A 19,554-nucleotide genomic window follows, 5' to 3' on the forward strand; every position below is an offset into this window, starting at 1 on the left:
TATGAATATGTAACAACAAATACCACCATTATGTACAACTATAATGCAGCAATAAAAAAAATATGGAAAAAATGCTGGGAGAGGTCAATCCAGAAGGCAGTATAATTTTGTTAGATGTGTAACCCATGCATTATGTATAGTTTGTGATCTTTGTCTTTCAATAGGGAGGGAGCATGAAAAATGCCTTCCTTTTCAGCCTACCAGTTTTAGCTTTGTGTGCTTCCTTCCCAGTCAGCCTTTGACAGTTGTTCCCATATTTACAGTAGAATAGGGCATCAAACTGGAGAGGTGTGGCCGGGTAGGAAATCCTCAGCTTCTTTCCAAGAATCATCCTTTGGGACTATCTAAGAAGAAAGGAAAATTTTGCATCTATGTTCATCAGGGATATTGGAAGTTTCCTTTCCTTGATATGTCTTTGGTTTTGGTATCAGGGTGATACTAGCCTCATAGAATGAGTTTGGAAGGGTTACCTCCTTTTCTATTTCATGGAATAATTTGAGGATTATTGGTATTAGTTCTTCCTTGAAGGTTTTGTAGAACTTGGCTGGGAATCTGTCTAGTCCCGGGCTTTTCTTGGTTGGTAAACTTTTGATGGTGTCTTCTATTTCATTGCTGGAAATTGACCTGTTTAAATTGTGTATGTCCTCCTGATTCAGTTTGGGTAGATCATATGTCTCTAGGAATTTGTTGATATCTTTGAGATTTTCTATTTTATTGGAGTATAAATTTTCAAAATAGTTTCTAGTTATCTCCTGGATTTCAATAGTGTCCATCATGATATTTCCTTTTCCATCATGAATTTTAGTAACTTTCTCTCTCTTTCTCTTCATTAGTGTGGCTAAGGGTTTATCAATTTTATTTATTTTTTCAAAGAACCAGCTTTTCATTTTGTCAGTTTTTTTTTCAGTTGTTTCTGTTGTTTCAATTTCATTGATGTCAGCTCTGATTTTAATTATTTCCTGTCTTCTACTACTTTTGGTGTTGATTTGTTCTCCTTTTTCTAGGGCTTTGAATTGTAATGTTAAGCCATTTATTTGTTGAGTTTTTGTTCTTTTAATGAATAAGCTCAATGCAATAAACTTTCCTCTTAGCACTGCCTTCATAGTTTCAGAGATTTTGATATGTTGTATCAGTGTTCTCATTTACCTCTAAGAAATTTTTTTTTTATCTCCTCTCTGATATCTTCTGCTATCCATTGTTCTTTCAATAGCATATTATTTAGTCTCCAGGCGTTGGAGTAACTTCTATTTTTTTTAATTTTATGGTTGATTTCTAATTTTATTTCATTATAAAATAGATAGAATGCATTGTATTTGCTAAGACTTGCTTTGTGGCATAACATAAAAATCTGGCTTCAAAATGATGGTATTCACAGGTAAATGCGTGGAGTTGGAGAATATCATGTTGAGCAAAGTAAGACAATTGAAAAACCAGCCTCTACCTCAGAGCAAAGCCTGTCCAAGGAAGGGACATGACCTTTGTCCTTGGAAAAACCCACAGAGCACTCCTAGGCACATTCCCACCCTGCTAAGTTGTTTATCTACAAATAACAGGAGAGATCTGCTGCCAGGTGTCCCTGACTCAGTCAGGCTAGGTGGAGATCCATAGCAACCCCCTAGCAGCCACCAATCAGCATGAGACAGGGAAATACCTGGGATGCCAGATGACCCTCCCAGTAGTTTATGGTAGTTGATAACCTGTTGGGAAACCATGTAGTTCAGCACATACACCCCTCTTGGCTTAAACCAATCAGTTCAAACGAATACCCCTTTTGTACTGACCAATCACCCCTATCCAACTTGTTCCCACCAGTGAATGTGCTAATCATGTTTTAGAGTTGTTATTTGATTTTCCCGCGGTGTGTGATGATTTGCTATGATGTATGTGAAGTCCCTGCCCTCTCCAAAGAATGTATAAAAATGTTGCAAACCCTGGGCTCTGGGCCTCTCAGCATCACCAGTTGCTGTGTGTGCATGCAGAGGACCCAGCTAGCTCGCAATAAACACCTCTTTGCTGCTTACATCGATCTTGGGTCTCTGGTAGTCTTTGGGGGTCCCGAATTCGAGCATAACACAATCCCCCCAAAACCAAAGGCCAAATGTTTTCTCTAATAAATGGATGCTGATCCATAAGGGGGTGGGGGAAGGGAAGAATGAAGAAACTTTGGATTGGGTAGAGGGGGGTGAGGGGAGGGGAGGGAGTATGGGGGGAGATGGTAGAATGAGCTGAACATCATTACCCTATGTACATGTATGATTGCAGGAATGGTGTGACTCTGCATCATAGACAGCCAGAGAAATGAGCAGTTGTGCTCCATTTGTGTACAATGAGTTGAATGCATTCTGCTGTCATGTATAACTAATTAGAACAAATTAAACAAACAAAAGAGGCAAGGAAAGTTTTAAATTCTCTGAGCAGTTTTCTGGTGGCTTCTCCTGCCCTCCCCTTCCCATCTTGCAAAGGAGGTTTGAGGAGGAGAAGGGAGATTTGGGTTAAATGGAGTCAAAATATGGATTTCAGAGCCCTTGTGATGTCACTTCTAACATGCTATTTTGCTAAGAGCCAAGTATATGATGCATGGCATTTTTGGTCGAAAGGTGACGCCAGCTAGCCATTGAGATGATATGATTATGTTAAGATTTGCATTCATATGGATATTGGATTCCTGCTGTTCACCTAGGCCGGCTACGGGACTCCTGGAGAGTTCCCATTGGTTGGGGAAGTACAGTAGGAGGGAGTTCCGGGGGAGGAGCGCTCCCTGCAGTTCCGAGAGGTGGCCGAGTGGGTGGATAAAAAAATCTTCCCGGGCGCATACCGGACATTGGCGGCAGTTTCAAAAAATAAAGTTTGTTCCTGCTTGAGTGGCTCGTGATTTTGTGCCCAGCCAGACTGCGGCACTATTTGAAATAAAGCATTTGATGAATAGTTAAATATACTAGCTTCTACCTCTTGAGTATTCTTTTAGAGTATCCATCCTCATTTTTTTCTCCATAACTTATTTCTGGGACCTGGAGAAAGGATTGCTTTTCTTATATAAAACCATTCTGTGAATATGCTTGGAGTATTTATGAATAGTTAAAAATTACTTTTGAAAGAGAGATAAACAAGTGATTATTGAATTCAAAGCTACTCCTATTCCTCCCACTTCTTCTGCATCTGATATAATTACAATAAGTCTGGGTTATGCATGTGAACATCTTCTGGGTTTGATTGTCAAGCAATCAAATAGCATTTCTCGCCCCCACTCAGACCCATAATTTAGAAGCTCCTCTGCAGTGACACTTGATGCAGTTTAATTATAATGCTCTTCAATACAGAAAGCTATTTAAAGGGTGGTGGAAGCTGTGCAGTTTCAGTCCTTTCTCTCGCAATTCAGAAATGTATGTGTGTAGTTGATCCCAAATTGAAACTTGAAAACTTGTGCATGACTTCTAACAGCAATACTTCTTCCTTTATGGAATGATTGCTGTTTAAAATACATATTCCTTTTCCAAGAAAGCATGTCCAGCGCAGGTTTACCATTTTGAAATTCCCGGCTCCATCCCCAAAACCATTCGAAGAAAGCATGTAAAATTCCACAATCACCTCCATTCTGTTTCTGTCAACCTCTTTTTTTTTTCATTTTAAAATTAAATTCTCAAGCCCCAAATGGGTAGGTGTTTTAATTCAGCATTGAAATAAAGAGATGCTTTTTCTGGACATATTCTCTCCTCCTCCCAGGCAGTTACTGGTGCCGAATTGCTTTTAATTATCTTCCATTCAATGCTAGTCATAACCGCCTGCCTACTTCACACTTAGGCAGCCCAGCCCACAATGCTCACCCCAGCCCCCTCAGACTGAATCATCTGCTTCTGCCCCCGTCCTTTCCTCCTTTCCCTCTGATGTTTCCTTTTTCACTTCAGTGCCCTTTTAAGAGGGACACTCTTGCATTTCCAAAGTGGGTTTTTTTTTTTTTTTTTTTTTTTGGAAATGATTATGTCCCCTGTAAATTCCAAAATCCTCAATTCTTATGAAATTTTCTTTCCATTACCAAAGATAACTTGCGCTTAAGACACCACCGAATCTGTGTTTATTACCATTAATTCTGGTGTACGTTAGGGAAAAGGAGGATTTGAGAAACTGGGTATCTATCACTTTCACTCAAACATGTGAAAGACAAAAAGGAGTCACTTTTGGAAGTTCCCAATTTGGCAGAGACCTAGGAAGCTTCCCAGGCCTTAGAAATGCAAATAACCGATTTGCAGTTTCACATTCCTTTCAACATTCCATTATCCTTGGTTGGCAGTTAAGTCTTTTCAAATGGTTAACCCTTGAGTGTCTTTTGTTCCTCAGGTGTAAGAGCTGACCAAAGGCTCCTACAAAGGGTGGAAGGCTAGGGGCTCTAAAATTTGACACCTGTAGGCATTCTCCCAGGCGTGATCTCAACCAACAGAATAGTGTGGATACCAGCTGGGGCCATAAAGACACCATCAAACATTTCATCTCTGGGCGTTGTTCCTTCTCTAACATTTTTAGGAGGTATCCATGCATAAAGACAAATATCTCTTCCTATCCAGGACAAGTCACTCCTTAATCTCTCACCAGATTCTGCATAATACGGACCTCATAGTGACCCCAAAAAGCAAAAGAAGAAAAGAATCAACTGCAAATGATCACAACTGGGGGAAGGGGGTATTATTAAGTTTATGGTTAAGAGAGAGAGTCATCCTTTTATATGAGAAAAGTGAGCTCAAAAAGAAAGAAAGAAAGAAAGAAAAGAAAGAAAAATAGAGTTTGGAATAAGAACATTATGCTTTGTGAAGTGCCCTTTCCACCTATTATTTTATCAAACACCCCACAGAAAGTTATCACTCTCATCATTTGACAAATAGAGAAACTAAAGTTCAAAAAGGTAAATAATTATCCCAAGTTCACATTCCTGGAAACTTTTTTTGTGTGTGTGTGTGTGCTGGGGATTGAACCCAGGGCCTCATGCTTTCCAGGCAAGCACTCAACCACTGAACCACATCCCCAGCCTAGACATTTCTGGAAATTGATGCTGCCAAAAGAAACTTCTAGCCAGTGTTTGCACCTTATGTTTTATAGTTTTGTGAGCTTTCCCCAAATTCCAATCATTGAACTAATCTCTTTTCTGTGTCATCTGACTAAAGGCTCACAGCAACCCCACCATATTGTTATTTAGGTGTTGATAACATTATCACAATTTTCTCCATAATGAAAATATGGCATATTTTCTGCTGGTATATATCTCATCCCCCAACAGAAGGCAATAGGCCCTTTTGTCTTGAGAAAAGAGGTGTCTCTGAAGAAGGGTCAAAGGAGAGAAGGAGAACTCCATTCAGGACCAGTGGGGTTCTTGCTAATGTGATGGAGAAGAATTTTAGCACCTGCCAATCAGAGACATAGACAAAGATTAATTTAGGAGAATAGCTACACATTCAAGGGAGAATGCAGGTCATCTTGAGAATGAGAGATGCATTTTGAGGTCCCCAGCTTTTCTTTTAAAGGAAATTTGATGAAGGGTGCTTATAGAAAAGTATGTAAAAATAATTTCAGTGTGGTGATCTCAGATGGGTTCTGGTGTTCTGGTCAGACTTGGGATACTGAGATTGATGTGGTCTTCATTATCTGATCCATAGTGCAATAAACTCTCCCCTAAGCTAAACGTTTCTTTAAATAGCATATCTCTCTTAATGTATTTATTGGAGGGTTAACTAACAGTGCACAGGTAGATTTACAAATTTCCTAGGAATCTGGAGTAACAGGCCTGGGAGAGTGACTGGCTTAGGGAGTGACAGACCTGGAAAAGTATGCAGAACTTTTGAATTTAAATCTTTAATTTCTTAATTTAAATTTAATTTCTTGTTCTCCTGTTATATCTCTTTTCTACCTGTTTGTATTTTAATTCTTTCTATCCTACTTCACTTTCACATATTATTTTCTGGAGTCCAAATTGTCAATGTATTAGGAGACAAGAGAGGAATCATATCTTCACAACCCTTAGCATTTCCCCCATGGATCAAATGAAAACATTTATGTGGGAAGGTGAATAAGGGAAGTGGATCACCCCACTTATCTTTTGCAGTTTGTCAGGAAAATGATTTGTAAGGTGGTACTCAATATTTTTTGCTCTGACTCAAGGAATGATTGGGTGGGAAGACTGATAATAAAGGGGAAATGTGATTCTATTTGTTTAGCTTATCTGAAATTATGGAAAAACAGGATATGCATGTGGCACAATTCTGTTTTACTCAGAAAATGAAGGAATCTACATTTCTTTTAAAAGTCCCGACTTATGTTTCTAACCGCTGCATCAAAAATTAGGGGAAACTGGGAGATAATGAAAATAATAAAATTTATGATTGCTATGAAGATCTCTGAGCAGACCTTCCCAATTGCTGTACCACATTTTCAACATGCACACATGAGTTCAGTTCTGTCTTGACTCAGATCTGTCTCCGGATCTTCTTGTGTGCCCCATCCAATATCTGCGGCACATTTCCTTCTGCAGCACGTTCCATGAGCTCATGCCTTTTCAATTGTTCAATCATCCCCTAAAATTACTACCTTTCAGGATGCCTTTTTGTGCTAACTAGTATAGTGGTAGTGATTTCCCTTGGAATATCTGTCTGAAACAATCTTTTCAGACTTTGTTTTCTTCACTTATGAAATGAAATGAGAGTCTGGCTTAGATCATCACAGGTGCTGTTATGGTTAGAATATTCCCACCAAAATCTGTGTTAAAATTTAATCTTTACTGGTAAGTATTAAGAGGGTGGAAATGTAATTCAAATATGGCATTTGGAGATGGGACCTTTTTGTGAGGTAATTGAGGCTAAATGAGGTCCTCTGTTACCTTGGGAATCTATAGTCCCCACCAGCAAGAAGGATCTCCCCAGATATGGGCTACTCAATCTTTTTTTTTTTTTTTTGGTACTGGGGATTGAACCCAGAGACACTTAACTACTGAGACACACTCCAGCCCTTTCTACTTTTTTTTTTTTTAGGCAGGGTCTTGCAAAGTTGCTTAGGGACTTTCTAAATTGCTGAGGCTGGATTTGAACTTGCAGTCCTCCTGCCTCAGACTCCCAAGCTGCTGGGATTAGAGGTGTGCACCACTGCACCCTGACTGAGGTGCCCAAACTTGAACTCTCCAACCTTCAGAACTAGGAGCCAAATAAACCTCTTTACCTTATAAATTACCTCATCTAGAATCCAGTTATAGGAATAGAAAACAGACTAAGATAGGTGCCTTCCAGTTCTGAAATTTTATGGATTTCTAAGTGTAATGTATTAAATCAGCAGACATGTGCTGTGTACCATTAAGTGTCAGGGATTGGGCTGGAAAATGAAGGGAATCAGGATGCAGTCCTTCCCTCAGACACCTCATGCTATTGCAGGGAGAGAGACTTGGTGGTTGGGTTTTTATTCAATATTAAAAAGGACAAGATCAAGATAGGTGCACAGGAATGGAGTGATTAGTGCCACCTAGTTGGTCCGCCAAGTAAAACAGAGAAAATGACATCTGAGCTGAGTCTTGAAGGATGAGTCAGTAGGGCCAGAGAGGAAGGAAAGAACCTTCTAGATAGAAGGAACAGCATAAGAAGAAGCACAGAAATGTACAACTATCTGGGAAGAGTATAGAGAGCATGGGTGAGAGTATTAGTAAAGCCAGAGAGATGAGACACAGTCATTTACTCAGTGTTTGGGACAGCAAGCACAGCTATGACAAAACGCCACAGACTGGATGGCTTAAACAATAGGAACTGATTTTCTCACAGTTCTAGAGGACAGAAGCTCAAGATCAAGGTATCAGTAGGACTGATCTCTCCTAAATGCTCCCTCTCATTGTCATGAAGACAACCACTTCTGCCTGTCCTTATGTGGTGTTTGAGGGAAGGACTGCATCCTGGGTCCCTCCATTTTCTGGCCCAATCCCTGACATTTATTGGGGTGCAGTACATGTCTGCTGATTTAATACATTACACTTAGAAATCCTAACGGTTTAGGATGCCTCCCATATGACCTCATTTAGCCTTAATTACCTCCTCAAAGGCTAAATAAAAGTTACACTGGGGGTTAGGACTGCAACATATGGATTTGGTGAGGGCACAGGTCAGTCCACAACATTCATCCTATGCTATTTGAACATAGTGAGACAGAATGTCTACCATAATGTCAGTGTACTGAAATCCAGTCTCCAAACAAGACAGTTGTTGGGCCTCACCCAAATGACTATGTATGAATTAGTTAGTTAATTGTGGTCTGTGCTGGGAATTGAACCCAGGGACATACTCCCAGGCCTGCATGTTCAGATTTTGTATTTAGTATTTGATAGCTAGACAATTTATGTTGTTTTAGCACAGAAACTGTGCTTTCAATGTGAAGGAAGTCTATAAGAAGAAGACTGGTCAATAACAGTAAGAAATAACTATATGTTCCAAAGATGGTCACAACAATGGTTCCTGTCCCACAAGCTCTTCTCTGGAGTAACCTTGCCACTGCCCCATCAAGAAATAGAGCCCAAATCTTGTCCCTTGGAATCTAGAGCTGACCTTGTGACTTTCTTGTTACTAATAGGGTGGTCCTGCATGATTTCTGAGGCTGTGAGTAAAGACTATGAAATGTCCATCTATTTCTCTTGGAACACCCTCTGGAAGCTTTCCATCTGGACCCCAGGCATCATGCTGTAAGACTCTGAAGCCATGGGAAGAGGTCTGGGGCAGGTGTCGTGGCCAACAGTCCTGACTGAGTCCACACTTTAAATTTTCCAGCCCAGGCACCAGACTGGTGGTGAGATGCCACCACTGAATCAGAGCCTCTAGTACCAGCTATTCTTGACCTCAGATATTAGGGTCATTCCTAGACATTTGAGTCTTCCTAGTTAAAGCGCCGCCAGGTATTGTGGAGCAGAGAAGAGCCATTGCCACATGCCCTTTCCTGATCCATAGAATCCAAAGTACAACAAAATTATTTTTTTTTAAATGCCACTAAATTTGGGGAGGTTTGTTACAAAGCAAATGACTCAAGACAATTAAATCGTTAAGAGAACAAGATTTTAAAAAATATTTATAATAAGTAAACAGTTGAATCAAGAATATACTCTGGGTCCATTTAGTCCTGCATGACTTAATATTGTTCCTGAAAAGATATCTATTTATATCTATTTATAGTACAGCACACTATTTGATGCCTATAATGATGTTCCAGTATCATTTAGAAGATGGTGATTTTGGTTTGTGGCACATAAGTTTCAGAAGTCAGGGGAACTAGACCATATATTTTAGGGGGAGAAAAATACCTTAAACTGGTTAATACTTTAAATGTTTTGACATTTAAAAAAAAATGGAAGATTTCATTATGAGGCAAATTAAAACACATGATTATTCTCATTCTTTGATAATGCTGAGTAAATTAGTCTTCACAATAATTTTTTAGTTGCACAGATTTGATATATATTGTTTTTTGCATTGTTTGTCAAGAGGAACGCTTGGAAACTAGAGTTATTTATGTATATATTTTTATTTTTATGTATATACTATTATTCTTTTTAGTTATGATGCGACACCAGTATATACCTTGACATAATCACAAAAGCATGGAATTCAACCTGCTTATATTCAGGCCCCAGTACTCCCCACCTCCACTCCCCTCTCTCCACTTTGCCAATCCCTCTTCAATCCATTTACAGTTCACTTTTTTTTTTTTTAATTAGAGATGCCAGGACCCACCATGACATATCCATGCCTGCACATATAAAAGTTTGGTCAGATTCATTCCACTGTTCTTCCCTTTTCCAGTTCCTTCCTCCTCCTCAGTCCCCTTCATCTATTTTATTGATCTTTCCCCTATTTTGAAGAAATTCCCTCTTCCTCAGTTTTCCCCCTTTTTCTTTCTTGTTTTTTATTTTTATTTTTTATCTTCCCCCCCTTATTTTGGATTAGCTTCTATATATTAGAAAACATTCAACTTTTGATATTTGGGGCCTGGCTTATTTCACTTAGCATGATAGTCTCCACTTAGCATGATAGTCTCCAGTTTTATTCATTTACCAGCAAATGCTGTAATATCGTTTTTCTTTATGGCTGATACACTGTGTATATATACCACATTTTCTTTATCCATTCATCTGTCGAAGGGCACCTAGGTTGGCTCCATAGCTTTACCAGCAAATGCTGTAATATCGTTCTTCTTTATGGCTTAATACACTGTGTATATATACCACATTTTCTTTATCCATTCATCTGTTGAAGGGCACCTAGGTTGGTTCCATAGCTTAGCTATTGTGAATTGAGCTGCTATAAACATTGATGTGGCTGTCAGTGTAGCATGCTGATTTTAAATCCTTTGGGTATGTACTGAGGAGCAAGATAGTTGGGTCATATGATGCTTCCATTCCTAGCTTTTTATTTTTATTTTTTAAAATATTTTTTTAGTTGTTGATGGACCTTAATTTAATTTATTTATTTATATGTGGTGCTGAGAATCAAACCCAATGCCTCACATATGCTAGGCAAGCATTCTACCACTGAGCCCCAGCCCCAGCTCCAGCCCCCATTCCTAGTTTTTTAGAGGAATCTTTATACTGCTTCTCAGAGTGGTTGCACTAATTCTAGTCCCATCAACAGTGCATGAGTTGATGCACTAAGTGTACTCCCCCCCACATTCTCACCAACATTTACATTTCTCTAATCGCTAGAGATATTGAACATTTTTTTTCATGTATTTGTTGACCATTTATATTTCTTATTTTGAAAAGTGTCTGTGTAGTTTCTTTGTACATTTATTGATGGGGTTATTTGCTTTTTTAAAATATCACCCACTTCTAAAATGGATATTCCTGTGAGTTATAATAAACACATCACATGACACCCTTTTCCAATGAAATTTCATTCCCCGTGCATTCTTACACTGTTATCGAGCACAGTTACAGTTCAGGTTAGGACTAGTATTGAAAGAAGAGGATTGTGTGTGTGTGTGTGTGTGTGTGTGTGTGTGTGTGGTTATGTGTGTATTTGTATTTGAGCATTGTGTTTAGAAGAGATTTACTAGCAGAAAAAGAATTTATCAAAAAATTTCAGATCTCAAAATTCCATCTCAAACAGCCTCTGAGAAGAGCAGATATATACTAGGAAATGTGGGGTCTAATGGGTCAGTTCTATGAAGACACAGGACCTTATCACCCAGGATAACATCAGGAATCCCAGCTGCCCTTTTCCTCCTGGAGATAAACAAAGCAAAAATCTTCTTTGTACTCCTTAGAGGCTCTCACCCTGAAGCCCCTGCAGTTCCATAGGGGATCCCCCACTAGCATTGACCCTAAGATGGCTGAACCCCAATCAGAGACACCTTAGGTAGAGATTCCCTTCCAGTTGTTCTTTTGAACAGCTCAGTGGCACACCTAGATTACAGGGAAGAACTGTTGACTGAGATCTTATTTCTGTTGATAAGGTAACTATATGCAGACAATGCGACTGCAGCTGGGGATTCAATTATATAAAATATGTTAATTCCACCCTCCAGAATCTACAACCCAATGAGAAAGATAGGCTCAGATGTATCTGTCTACTGTGATTTCGGACTATAGAAGTCAGAGGCTAGCCTGTAAGCGTGAACAAAGTGCTTGTGGGAAATCTGAGGTAGAGGACAATTACTTCTGATCTAGAAAATACAGATCTTACTTGAATCTCACTTTTGGCAAAGGTTTATAATTAAAACAACTAGTACTTTGAATCTATAACAAATTTTATTAACAGAACATATACAATGTCTAAGGTATTTGCCCTCTGCTATGAACTCAACTGTATTATCTAGAAGAATTCTAACAGTGAGTACTTCCCACGAAGCCATGAGGACAAAATCTCTCTCTACTTGAGAATAGAGGTATACCCTTTTGGTTTTATAGATGAAGAAACTGAAGTTTAGAGAAATGGCTTACCTAAGTTTACATAGCTAGGTCCTGGCAGAGCCAATAATTACTCTAATGCATATGCAAATTATAAAACATAATGACATGCCACCTATGAACTCATTATTTAGCCCACACTATGAAATATGTATGTGTGAATGAATTCTATTTACAGAGGAAGAATCTGAAGTGGACAAAAAGCAATGACTTGCCTACTTCCCTGTCTCTGGAATTTTTAACAAAGAACATTTAAAAATGTATTTAAAAACACTCAGACATAAAACACAATCTTCAAAGAGTGTATCCTCAGAGTATTTCAAGCCAAATTTTGCATGCTCCATGTCAGGAAAATATTTTTATTTCTTGCCTCCGCAGTATATTATGTTGATGTTTAAAAATATTTCTGTTCTGACTTTTGTGAAATCTCAAGAAAGAAAATAAATTAAACATAAGACTTAATTTGTAATGTAGAATTTATCTGCTTTTATCTATATAACAGAGTAACAGAGTATTAGTTTTCTAGAAGGCTTTCTACTTAATTGCTAATTAATTATATATTTCAAGTTGTTTGTAATATGTTTCATTAAAAAGAGTAGAAAGCTTTATTGGTAGGTTACAATTAAAAGATTATAGAGTTCCAACCACTGAGTTAAAAGTAATTAATGAAGGCTCGAGTTTCAAAATTGTAATGACATTATTTCGAAAATGTTAATTTTTAGCTCATTGGAGGTGGTAAGAACCCTTCAAATATTTTATCTTCAAAAATGTCAAAATTTCCTGCACCAAAACATGGACCACAGTTTTTGAACCACATTTCTATGGCACACTAGTGGCACAATGAATCACAATCCAAACCATACTATATACCACACTAAACCAGCTGTACCACTCCCCAGGGGAACTATGTCAGTATGTATTACTCCCTCTGAAGCCATGAGAACATAATCTCTCTCTACTTGGGATCTGATCAACCAGAATTCCTAAATAATTCTTTATTGGTTACAAATACTGGAAATTTTTCAGTTAGTTCATAAAATGATTATAATAAATAATAGAGATTTTTTTCTGCACGTATTTTTTTCATGTGACTCAGATCACAAGTATAAAATGGAAATTAGTTGATATATCTCAGGAGTTTTTATAATTTTTAAATGAGACAATATGAGATTATCTGAGTCTCTTATTTGGCTGTTGGAAGGATTAGAAATAAAATGCTTTGATTGGGTTAATAAACTGGTACATCTGGAGAATGTAATATATTTGCCCTAAAAATACATGTGCCGTCTAGACATGTCAACAAGTGGAGGAAATTTAGATGCATATTATAACACTATGTGAAAGAAGCCAATATTAAAAGGCTGAATATTATGGGCTGGGGCACTGGTTTTGATCCTCAGCACCACATAAATATAAAATAAAGGTATTGTGTCCACCTACAACATGTTGTTGTAGGTGGACATGCACACACACACACACACACATACACACACATATATAGGCTGAATATTATGATTCTAACTGCATGACATTATAAGAAAGGCAAAATTATGGAGACATTTGGAAAGCCAGTGTTTACTAAGGATTATAGTGGAAGGAGGATTTTTAGGGTTGGGAGACTGTTTTGCATGATATTGTAATGGTGGATACATATCATCATACTTTTGTTCAAACCTATACAATTTAAAACACCAAGGATAAACCCTAATGTAAAGTACAGATTTGAGGTGATAAGAATGTGTTATAGTAAATTCATTAGTTGAAACAAAGGTACCAATCTGGTGGTGGTGCAGTATTGATAACAGGGAGATACATGTGGGGGCAGGGAACATGTAAAAATTTTATAACTTCAGCTCAATTTTACTATGAACCTAAAACAGCTCTAAAAATAAGCCTTTTAAAAATAAAAGTAAAAAATAAAGCACATTAAAATAAAGTTTATTAAAATTCTTCATGGTCTCCCCCTAGTCATCCATTCATTCATTTATTTGTCAAATGTAGCTAGAATACCTACTATCTAACAGGCAAATATTAAATACGGGGGAAAAAGCCTTAGGAAATGATGTTTTATACCATTCTGGTGTAGTCTACAAACCATGTCATCTTTGATGAAGTATAAGTTCATTAAATTCAAGCTAACCATCCATCCCTAGCGTCCTCTGCATTCTTCATTAAAAATAAGATAGAGAGTGGGAGTATCTGTTTTACAAATTATCTAGTGATATTAAAAAATAATAGTTTAATGGTTTGAGTTTTAATTTAAGGAGAATTGAAATAGGTGTGAATGTCAAAACCACACAACTCAAATGTCACCCCTCCATAACCTTTCAACAAAAATGTCACCTCCTCTTTAATAACTGACAAATATATCACTTATGGTAACTTTGAAACATATTATGCTTTTGGAATTTTATTCTTTTAAGAAAAGTAATAGGTGAATGATCAGAATGTTTGAAGACATTTTTAAGTTCATTGTGAAAATGGCATAAACCTTACTGCAAAAGTTTTTTGTTTTGGGTACCAGGGATTGAACCCATGGGCACTTAACCACTGAGTCACATCCCTAGCACTATTTTATCTTATTAAAGACAGGATCTCACTGAGTTGCTTAGTACCTCACTGTTGCTGAGGCTGGCTTTGAACCCACAATCCTCCTGTCTCAGCCTTCCAAGCTGCTGGAATTACAGTGTGCACCACCACACCCATCTGCAAAAATTATTTTTACTAAATGTTCAGCTGGACAAAATATTGCATGCATAATGGATATATAAGAAATGCATTCATGAAAGTATTTTCTAGAACTGGGTTGCCATTTTTTTGTTAACTTTATTGTTGTAATTTTATTAATAATGCATAAATGGTTAATGGACAGGCAACACCAACTGGACTGACCTAAATTAAATATCCTGTGGAAAAATATTTTCTACATTTTCCAATTTACCAATGATTGTACATAAGCTGGTTGAAAATGTCACCTTGGATCCAAGTTTACACAATAAATAAATCTAACTTTTATTATATCTTTAAAAAAACAAGCAAACAAACAATGTCACATTTTCTCAACTTTTAAAACACTTGCCCAAGTTACTTGCTGGGATTAGAAGCACAGGGCTGACAAAGAAATATGAGATAAAAATTTCTGTGAAACTGTCATCATTAATGCTTTTCTGAAGGGCAGGACTTATACTGATGTAGCAAAAATGCATTTTGAAGAGTAATGGAAAAAATACCCTTTCAATTTCTTACCCCCTAAAGGTCCACCTTAAGGAATCTTACAGTCCCTGTAAAACATGGTAACATGTGAGTTATATAATGTTCACCATGGCAAAGGGCAGATCAACAGCCAAGGACCTGACAAGCTGGGAAATGCTACCTGTCCTCTCTTTCTGTGCTTTACTGACCTGGAGTACATATGCCTGGAAACAACAGACAGCACCTTGCAGTATTTCCACAATGATAATAATTAGCTTCCCCTGCAAATCAAACTAGCCATGCAGCCTAATTCCATTCACATAGCAAAGGACAGGCAGCTCCTCAAATGCTACCAGCAGACCTCATTTCTGTCTCCCGTCATGGGTCAGAGGGAACACACACACAGAGGACAGTCTGGTGGCTTCCATCTGTGCAGCATGGTTTGTTCTAGTATTTTCATTGCATCTCAGTGAGTCACCTGCACATTCCCAACAGATGACCTCCAAGGCATCAGTAGATTATCACTGAGGGTACGTGAACAAAGGGGTTGGCCGGGCACAGCTCTAGACAATCCATCATCTGAGAGAAGTCTGTTTATGGCACACTACTAGAAGTAGGGTCTGGAATTGGCCATTTTTCTGTTTCTATCTTTTTCTTCATTTTCTCATCCACAACTTCTACTTCTTTGCTGTCCTGCAGGGTCTCTAAAATGAGGTTAAGTTTGTGGTGAGAGCCTGAACCTGGTGAAATCCATCAATCAGGGAAATAGGAAACCTTGCCCATTCATCTTCCTCTGAAGAAAGAAGTCACGTTCCAAGTTTTCTACACTAAAGTAATATTCAATTTGATGCTTAATATACTCTTTAAGCAATGCTTCTTCCACAGGATACACCTGTACAGCCATATTGTTGTCCTAGTAATACATCATACTGGTGTTAACTTCTGCTTGAAAAAGCTGATCTGTCCTTTCACCATGTTCTCGGTAACCATATGAATAATAAAGTTCACTCGAGAGTTTCCTCTGCCTTGTCCTCTGCCTCAGCCTCTGAAGGTACCTTGGATATTACCCTCGTCACTCCTCATATTGGACACTTCATCCCGATCATCTCTCTCTCTCTCTCTCTCTTTTTTTTTTCTGTCTCGCCTCCAACTTTTGAAAAAACAGCCTCTACCTCAGAGCAAAGCCTGTCCAAGGAAGGGACATGACCTTAGTCCTTGGAAAAAACCCACAGAGCACTCCTAAGCACATTCCCACCCTGCTAAGTTGTTTATCTACAAATAACAGGAGAGATCTGCTGCGCCAAGTGTCCCTGACTCAGTCAGGCTAGGTGGGGATCCATAGCAGCCCCCTAGCAGCCACCAATCAGCATGAGACAGGGAAATACCTGGGATGCCAGATGACCCTCCCAGTAGTTTATGGTAGTTGATAACCTGTTGGGAAACCATGTAGTTCAGCACATACACCCCTCTTGGCTCAAACCAATCAGTTCAAATGAATACCCCTTTTGTACTGACCAATCACTCCTACCCAACTTGTTCCCGCCAGTGAATGTGCTAATCATGTTTTAGAGTTGTTATTTGATTTTCCCGCGGTGTGTGATGATTTGCTAAAAGAGGCTATGTTGTATGTGAAGTCCCTGCCCTCTCCAAAAAATGTATAAAACTGCTACAAACCCTGGGCTCTGGGCCTCTCAGCGTCACCAGTTGCTGTGTGTGTGCGCGTGGAGGACCCAGCTAGCTCGCAATAAACACCTCTTTGCTGCTTACATCGATCTTGGGTCTCTGGTGGTCTTTGGGGGTCCCGAATTCGAGCATACCACTTTGTCCTTGGAAAGACCCACAGAGCACTCCTAGGCACATTCCCACCCTGCTAAGTTGTTTATCTACAAATAACAGGAGAGATCTGCTGCCAGGTGTCCCTGACTCAGTCAGGCTAGGTGGGGATCCATAGCAACCCCCTAGCAGCCACCAATCAGCATGAGACAGGGAAATACCTGTGATGCCAGATTACCCTCCCAGTAGTTTATGGTGGTTGATAATGTGTTGGAAAACCATGTAGTTCAGCATGAACACCCCTCTTGGCTTAAACCAATCAGTTCAAGTGAATCCCCCTCTTGTACTAACCAATCACCCCTACCCAGGTCCTTCCTGACTCTCTAGGCTTACATCATCAAAGTGCAGTGGTACACACTTGTGTTTATTAGTTATCTTTGTTGATGGCTTGACGGGGCCTCATCCTCAAGGACATTTTCAACAGGATGTCAAATTTTGTTTCCCGGTTTTCTTTGCTCTCACTGTTACCTCCCTTTTCAACCTTCTCTTCTTTATCTTTCTAATTTGTGGCTACTTATTTCCTTGGCTGATGACACTCTGAGACTGCAAAAAGGTTTTTCCAGGGCTCACTAACTCTCCTGGTGTTGGCCAGTTTGCCATGTCGCTGAAATCACTGGCCTTATTGGATTTCCTTGTCTTGAGTTTTCCTGCTTTTATAATTTTTGGGGAACTGAGCTTGGCTGCTGCCTCGCTGGGCCAAACATGGCAGCCGACCCCTGGGTTGTCATTTCATTTCAAGGAATGCATTATATTCCAAATCATCAATGTTCAAAAATAACTATCCTATAACTAGGACACTAGGACAATGCAAAGTAAGGTGTGGTGGACTGCACCGCTACCTGACAAACTTTAACTTATTGCTATTTGTGCCCATTAGTTGACAGGTCGTGACCTGTGTTTTCATTATGACGTTCCTTCCTCATAAAGGAAAAAGACTAAACAGGTGTCCTCTGAAACTGACAACATTGATGAAAAATAAGCAAGAGGGTCATATGTTTATGGATTGGCTATCAATAATAGAATTATCATTGAAAAATGATTAGAAAATAAATGGGAATTTGGAAAAACTTATGAGACAGTGGCAAAGTTCAACAATGAAAAAATAAAATAGAGTACAGCCAATGTGACTAAATCATAAGCAGAGTTGCCTAGGGCAGTTTCAATGGTGGTGTAGACAAACACAATTAGTTAGTTTCCAAATACTCCACTTCTATTAAAGAGATAAAATGGAATTGGCATTTGTTCACTTGACTATCTGGTATGCTAATAAATGCAATGGATTATTCAAAATTTGTGAACAAAGTGAGCAAAGATCTCATAAGTTTGTTGAATTTCAAAAGAGACATCTACTTAGCATAAAACTACTGAAGCTACTTCTGTCCAAGATGATATCGGATTTGATAAGAGAGGCCATATTATCCTCAAATGGCAAGAGCAATGGTGATGTCAAAACAAGTCATGTTGGGTAAAACCTACAACATATTGTCAAAAATGTAGTGTAACCCTTTGTTTGAAGTATTTTCTCCTTTCCATGAAAAGTAATTGTTGAGCAGGTCATTAAAGTCATTCTTTGTATATTGTGTAGTATGTGAAAGAATGTTCTATTTAAGGATGTGCTAATTTCCTATCTAAAGGATGGTTTATTCACAATAGCTAAATTATGGAATCAGCTGGAATGCCTATCAATAGATAAATGGATTAAGAAATTTCAAAATATATAGGCAATAGAGTTTTATTCAGCTATAAATAAGAATAAAATTATGGCTTTTGACAGTAAATGGATGGAACTGTAGAGCATCATGCTAATGGAATAATTCAGACTCAGAAAAACAAGGGTCTCATGTTTTCTCATATGCAGAAGCTAGAGCAAAATAAGGGAAAAAAAGGTGAGGGGGCAGCTGAATATAAAAAAATATATACAGGGAAATTCAGTAGAGAAGAAGATGGAGAGGGAGAGAGGAAGGATGGGAATAGAGAGGACATATGGAATGAATTTAACAAAACCATGTTATACACCTATATAAATGTACCATAGGGAATTTCACCTTCATGTATACGTAGAAAGTACCAATCAAAAATAAATAAATGAGCAAAAGGAAGATTAGTAGAACAGAGGAAGGAGAATAGGGGGAGGGAGGAGAGGAGGGAAAGCGGCTGAGGGAGAATGGGGATTAAAATCAAATTCCATGCATGCATGATTTTGTCAAAATCAAAAAACCCAACTACTATGTTAAACTATAATACTTGAATAAAAAATTAAAGGATGGCATATATATGCCATATTGTCCCAGTCAGGCAGGTTGACTTGAGATTTGGGTATCCAGAAGAAGATACATGGAGCCATACATTTATTCAATGGGTGAGCAGTCTGTGCAGCAGAAAGTCCTGTTCAACTTATATAGAATTATAACAAAGCTGGCAGCATGCCAAGTATGATATCATGTGGTTATATAAGAATGCACATGCACTGTTGTTCCTGACTTAAGTCATCTTAGTCATCGCTTCCGGGACATCCCAGTGAGGAAGCCTGATTGACTCCATTTTCTTTACACCCAGTGTCCTATTTATAGGACAATCTGTATTTGTGTTCTTAATGATAATAAAGGCTAAATAAGCTCTAGGTT

At 38.4% G+C, this 19,554-nt stretch overlaps 1 pseudogene; it reads right to left on the minus strand.

Annotated features, from left to right (window-relative positions):
- Positions 1-15,607: 15,607 nt before the first annotated feature.
- On the minus strand, positions 15,608-17,572 carry LOC124094648 (la-related protein 1B-like; annotated as a pseudogene).
- Between the last annotated feature and the right edge of the window lie 1,982 nt (positions 17,573-19,554).

Source organism: Marmota monax, unplaced genomic scaffold (genome assembly GCF_021218885.2).
Source record: "Marmota monax isolate L192 unplaced genomic scaffold, Marmota_monax_Labrador192_F-V1.1 WCK01_AAM20220418_F8-fsc00007, whole genome shotgun sequence".
Lineage (NCBI taxonomy): Eukaryota > Metazoa > Chordata > Mammalia > Rodentia > Sciuridae > Marmota > Marmota monax.